The sequence below is a fragment of the Triticum aestivum genome, chromosome 3A (genome assembly GCF_018294505.1).
Source record: "Triticum aestivum cultivar Chinese Spring chromosome 3A, IWGSC CS RefSeq v2.1, whole genome shotgun sequence".
In the NCBI taxonomy this organism is placed as follows: Eukaryota; Viridiplantae; Streptophyta; class Magnoliopsida; order Poales; family Poaceae; genus Triticum; species Triticum aestivum.
Window position 1 is genome coordinate 508,022,797 of NC_057800.1, and position 6,976 is coordinate 508,029,772.

The following is a 6,976-nucleotide window of genomic DNA, read 5'->3' on the forward strand; positions in this document are numbered from 1 at the left end:
CTTCTGCCACAAGTGATCTTGGAAAGGCATCCTTAGGATAAGGGTCGAACGGAGTTGTTGGACACCAATAACGAAAAGAATAAGCTTGTAGTGGGCTTATGGAATACATCCCAAAATTATGAGGTGAAAACCTGCCACTCACGAGAAAAAGGAATTGGATTGTTAAGAACAAGGAGATGAGAAAGTATCTCACCGGTAGGATAAATGAAGAACTTGGATCATTTATAAACACCATAGATAGCAACAAACCTTAGGGAAGGCTTTAGGTGAAATATAACCCAGGATAATTCCAACGACGAGATTGATGGATTTAAAGTACCTCATTCTTAATAACATGTGAATCATGAACTCAAATTATCAAGAATGACATAATACCACCTCAAATGACACGGTAGAACGAATTGCACTCCGGATATCAAGATGAAGAAAGCTTGAACTCCTTTGAGAAGAATCTCGATGAACACTTCGAGAAAGAATTAAATCCTTGATGAACCACTCGGGAAAGCAGGAATTGAACAAACTCGATGAAACAAGAATAAGAATTACATTATGCTTATCCTTCACCAATTAAATTGATGACAATCAACGGATTTGGCACACTACTTATTCTCGTATCAAGGATTAAGAGAGATATATCATAAATTTGAGAATGTCTTCAACGAACCACCGGTAGAATTTGAAAAGCACGAATGCATAGATATGATACATGAAGGGATATGATACACGAAGGAAGAAAAACTCTTGAATGAGCCACCGGTATAATTGAAAATGAACGTAGTAGGGGTGAATCACCGGTAAGAATTAACAAATGAACGAAGGTGCTTGAGACAAACTAAATGCATGAGAACGAAGAGATCAAGAACTGATTAGAGGATATTTGATTGATGCACCGGCAAGATAGGAGAATGATAACTGACAGCTGAGAATGAATAAACCTGAATAGATGGACTCCGGATAACAAACTGAGAAGACTCTTGAATTTCTCCGGATAGGTGAAAAGAATTCTCACGATCAAAAATAATTATGAGAGGATGGCAACAAGCTAGCAACACGAGTCTCTTAGAGAACGGATAAGATAAGGAGGAAAAACTCTTCTTCGGTCTTCAAATGTTGAGAATGACGACGAGAAACACCACCAAGAATTATTTAGACACTCCGAAAGAATCAAAACAAAGAGGTTGAGCCAACGATAAAAAGAATTTGAAAGATCTTGGAGAAATACATTTGACTGCTGATAAATCATTCTTACGTCAACCTTCGAAAAGAATTTGAGAATACCTCCGGGAAAAATTTGAAGAGCCAGGTAAGATCCTGGGAAAAGACATGTGGGTTAGGACCCACTCAAAAGAAACACCGTAGAACGATTTAAAAGAGGGAATGCACTGGTTGAATTAAATGGCTAGAATGAGATAACATCCTCGAAAGAGTTTGAACGAATGTAGAGTGGAAACACGAATCTTTGAGATATCTTGAGCACTCCAGAATAATTAAATAGCGAGAAGTGAATGAATATGAGGTGCACCGGCATGAGAAATCATTGAAACGAGGAAAGGATATGATCAATAACGCTTGAATTTAAACCACCGGAGAAGAAAAATGAGTGAAGGATGACGAACTTGAAGCTCCGTTGGCATCTTCTTGAGAATCACCGGATAAGGATATTGATAGATAAGAATGGAGAGACTTCACATCAACAATATTGATACTCGATTAAGGGATCTGAATCCTTGGAGAAAAAACAAAAGGGAGGGAGGGTGGGAAAAACAAAGACAATTTGGAATGGGTGAAACGAACACCGTTAGAATGAGTGATAATTGATCTTGCGAATGTTGAAGTGATCGGATCCACTTGAAGAGAGACACACCGGTTTACAAGAAATTGAAATGACAAACTCGATGATCGAGAAGGATTAGTATTCACATAGAACTATGAGAACACCATTTGGGGAAGGTATGGAATCAACATTTAACTTTGAAGCAACTCGGATACCACAACTCAAAACAAAACAAAGGATTGGCTTGCGAGATAAGCTAGAACAAACATATGATAGAGATTTCGTCCGAAGTTTTCGTGGTGGGGCCTACACGGGCTCGATCGTACAGCACCATCATGTACAAGGCAGTGCACATGACATACGAAGCGTCCCCGAGTCGGCATAGCCAAGGACTCTTGAAGACACAATGAGACCACTGTAAAACCGACCGTGAATAGGCGGACCACTAGACGTCGAACCCCAATTTCATATCATACATCTATCGGAAAGATATCCTAAGATCTACTTGAATTCCTGCCTATGAAACTCCCGAAATTTTCCGGTTATGCAATCAGGTGTTGGGGATACAGGGGAAGCATAATATCTCACCCAAATCTAGCAAATCCTACATCCAGCTGTATCCATCCTTCAACACATAACCAAGAAACCTTCGGAAATCATCTACCTCAACCTTCGAAAAGCATCCGTTATACAAGTTATGGCAATACTCCCGAACTCCCGCCCCAGTACTGGGTGGCGTCGAGGTTATCTCACCAACGAACTGCATAAAAGAGATTTTCGATGTTGGCGTACTAAACTCAGGTATTCCAGAACTGCAACGATAAAATTATGACGACAACACCTCAGAGCTCAACTCCCCGGGACACTTCCACAAAACCCCTGACAGGAGGCACCAAGACAATGTTCTCATCATAAAACCATCGGAACGAATCCAAGATACCCGCGTGATCCTCGGAGAAGGTGCTTGACGGTCCGGGTACGGTTCTTCGGAGACGGTAGTTGTTCACGTTGTAGTCGGACTTGAGGAGTGCACCGGTAGTTGTATGTTGGTCGAAGAGGAACTTGGCGCAGCTAGGGTCTTCGCGGAACATCGTTGTACTTGGTGTCCAAGTGAGCTCCGGGGAACTTGACGGATTGGGGACGGAGGCGTTCGGTCCAACAAGGGCCACATGCTCATAGAAGTAGCAAAAATAGTGATGCGCGACCGCGGGCACAGGACGGTTGAAGGGGTGGCGAGGCAAGCCTCGGCTTGTGGCTATGGCAGCAACGAGGAGGAGGACGAAAGGGAGCAGAGGAAGGGGCGAGGCGCGGCAGAGTTGGCCGGAGAGGATGGCTCGGGCAGCGACTGCAGCAGGAGTTTGGGGTCGTCTTGGACAGCAGCGACCGGAGGTGCCGCAGAGTTGGCCTCCACTGGCGGCGCGGGAGTGCTTCGTGCAACGTGAGGAGAAACAGAGGCGCGAGGCGAGGGGCCGGCGACGAGGCAAGGCGACGAAGGAAGCCTGCGAGGAAGGAAAGGGAGACGAGCACAGGGAGATGGGCGGCTCTGGCTGGTCGTCCGAGTCGCGGAGGACGGTGGGGAGAGGGAAAGAGGTAGCGGCGCTGTGGACTAGGGAGGACGACGACTGCGGGCGTGGGGCCTTGCTCCTTCCCTTGGCGATGCAAGGAAGAAGGAGGGGATCGAGGGCGATGGCTTCTGGCGGCGGCGATGGGAACGAGGAAAAGAGGGAGCGAGGCTGCGAGGGAGATGGGGGAGTCGGGCTAGGTTAGGATTAGGTGGGGCGCGACTGGGCCTAGGACAGGTGGGTTAGATGGGCCACTGGAAAAGGAGACAGTTGGGATGGCCTGGTGGGAGATTCTAAGAGGCCAGCAGCTGGGCTCTGCTCTCTCTCTCTCTCTCTCAACTCCCTTTAACAGAAAGCAAAGAGAGGAGAAAAAAAGGAAAAGGAGGGATTAGAGAAAACAATTTGGGCATGCGGTTAAATCTCTCGGACTCATAAAAATGAGTTCGTTACGAGAAAAGCATTTGGCACCGCTTAAAAGGATTGCATTCAAACACATTTGAATGTGATTCGAATAAGTTTGAGTTAGAAAAACATTTTTTTGGAGAGTCCAAAAATGTTTGGAATTTTTGTGGAGATCGGGAAAGCGATGAAAGAAGATATGGGCAAAGTTTGAGGACCAAACTTGAAGCGGGAAAAAGGCATGTGATTATCTGCAAGTGTGTCAGGGTCAATTCCAAAAATGGAATATTTAATATAGCTCCCTAATATCGGGAGGATATGTTATAAAGAGAATCATCATGTGAATTCCCTCGGTTTAAATGGATCAAAGGTCCATACCATTTATTTAGTTGAGTTAAGAAAAAGAAAAGACATGATGGCAAGACGACATGATGCAATGATGAATGCAAAGAACCAAACAAATCACACAACGGAACCCGGAAACCCTGGAAGGCATCTGAAACTCCGGTCTTGGGGCGTTACACCTTGCCAGGAGGAGCAGCGGCAATCGGGGCAGCCGCTCCTGTGGCTAAGGCGGCTACCAAGGACGTAACCGCGGCAACAATGGCCGCGGGAATCAAGGAGGTTATCAAGGGCGCAAGGGCGGCAACGACAGCAACAACAACGTCTCCAGCAACAACGGTAGTGGCGGCAACGGCGGCGGTGGAAATCAGGGCGGCTACAACAGGAGGAACTCCAACTCCGACCGCCCGCGTGTGCCATGCCAAATCTGCAACAAACCCAGTCATAGTGCTCATACATGCTACGACTGCTACAACCACAACTCTCAGCCGGAGGACGCCCGCTTCGCCAACAACATCTCTGCAGGCTCACCGGCGCTTGATCCGGCGTGGTACATGGACTTCGGTGCCACTGAGCACATCACTGCTGACCTGGACAAGCTCCACATGAGTGAACAGTACACCGGCAAGGACCAAGTGCACGCTGCAAACGGAACAGGTATGGCTATTACCCATGTTGGAAAAGCACTTCTTCCTACACCGCATGCATCCCTTGCCCTTAATGATGTTCTTTGCGTTTCGCATACAACTAAAAATCTTCTATCTACTCATCAACTCACCACTGATAATAATGTTTTTGTTGAAATTCATCCACTCTATTTTCTTATCAAGGACCGGGCTTCAAATAAGGTTCTACTTCGCGGAACTAGCGAGGGGGGTCTCTATCCTGTTCATTCCCATCAGTCCAGTAGGAATAAGACGACGCTTTCTGCCTCCACCAAGCCCAGTCATGATCAGTGGCACTTCCATCTCGGCCACCCCTCTTTAAGGATCGTAGATCATGTCTTAGGCAATTTCAATCTGCAGTTTAGTCGTGAGTCGAATAAAGAACATGTGTGTGATGCATGTGAGCAAGTGAAGAGCCATCAACTTCCTTATGCTAGCTCCATAAGGGTTACTTCATTTCCCCTTGAACTTGTTTTCTCTGACGTTTGGGGGCCTGCGTGCACCTCGTAAGGTGGTTTTAGTTATTATGTGAGTTTCATAGACGATATTAGCAAGTTTACTTGGCTATTCTACCTCAAGCATAAATCTGATGTTTTTAATATTTTCCATCGCTTTCAAGCTCATATTGAACGCCTTCTCAATTGCAAAATCCTACATATCCAAACAGATTGGGGAGGGGAATACCACAAGCTCAATGCTTTTCTTTCAAAAAATTGGTATTGAACACCATATATCTTGCCCACACACCCACCAGCAAAATGGATCGGCGGAAAGAAAACACCGTCACGTCGTCGAAACCGGACTCACCTTACTAGCCCAAGCCTCTATGCCCTTACGTTTCTGGGATGAAGCGTTCCACACTGCATGCTTCCTCATTAATCGTCTTCCCAGTCGTACAATCGGTATGACCACACCTCTCCAACGATTGTTCGGCACTGCTCCAGATTACACTTTTCTTCGAACCTTCGGGTGCGCCCGCTGGCCGTGCCTTCGTCCATATAACAATCGTAAAATCCAATTCCGTTCAAAACGTTGTGTTTTTCTTGGATATAGTAGCATGCACAAAGGGTACAAATGTCTCCACGTGTCATCTGTCCGGGTCTATATCTCGCGAGATGTCATTTTCGCCGAACAAATTTTTCCTTATGCCGATCCATCATAGTCAGACTCGCTACCTTCATCCTATGATGAACTCCAGCTGCTTGCATCTCCGTCTTCGTTCGATCCTACTATTCCGAACAATGCGGTGGATGAGGAATCTTTTTCCATGGGTAATACTGCACCTCCTTCGTCTAACGCGCTGCAGAATGATCCGAGTTTGGTTACTGTTTTTCCTGTGCAGGCACCTACAATGACGCCCACAAGCAATACGAGTCAAGTTGATCAGTCCATGCATGCACCGGTCATGCAAGAACCGAATAGATGGTGCTCCGTCCAGCACGGCTTTGGCGATGCCTCTCCTGTGCGATCTGCTGCCTCACCAAGTGCCGTTTCTCGGCAGACCTCCGCTGAGCAGGCCACTGATGGGGTGCCTTCTCCCGGGCTCTCCCAACAGCCAGCTCCACCGTCTGCACCGCCGTCTGCAATGGCTGCTCCCTCCAGCAAGGACGCGCCTCCTCGCTATGCCACTCGCACCAGTGACGGCACTCGCCGTGAGAAGGTGCGCACGGATGGCACTATTCCGTATGTCACTCACCGATGCTGGTGGCACGCCTGGCTGGCCATGACTGAACCAGCTAATCACCTTGACGCTCTTGCTGATGAGAACTGGCGTGCTGCCATGGACTGCGAATATCAAGCTTTGCTCAAAAAACGCACCTGGCATTTTGTTCCTCGCCCAGCTCGTTGCAACCTCATTGACTGCAAGTGGGTCTTCAAACTAAAGTACCAAGCTGACGGGTCAGTTGATCGCCATAAGGCTCGTTTGGTCGCTAAAGGATTCAAGCAACGCCACAGTGTCGATTATGCGGAGACATTCAGTCCAGTCATTAAGCACACCACTATCAGGTTAATCTTGTCCATTGCAGTCTTTCGCGGCTGGGTGCTTCGTCAGTTGGACATGCAGAATGCGTTTCTCCATGGCATTCTCGAAGAAGATGTTTACATGAAGAAACCTCCTGGGTATGTTGATCCACAACTTCCGCAACATATGTGCAAGTTGGATAAACCCCTCTATGGTCTGAAGCAGTCCCCACGTGCTTGGTTTTCTCGGCTCAGTAGCAAGCTTTAGGAGC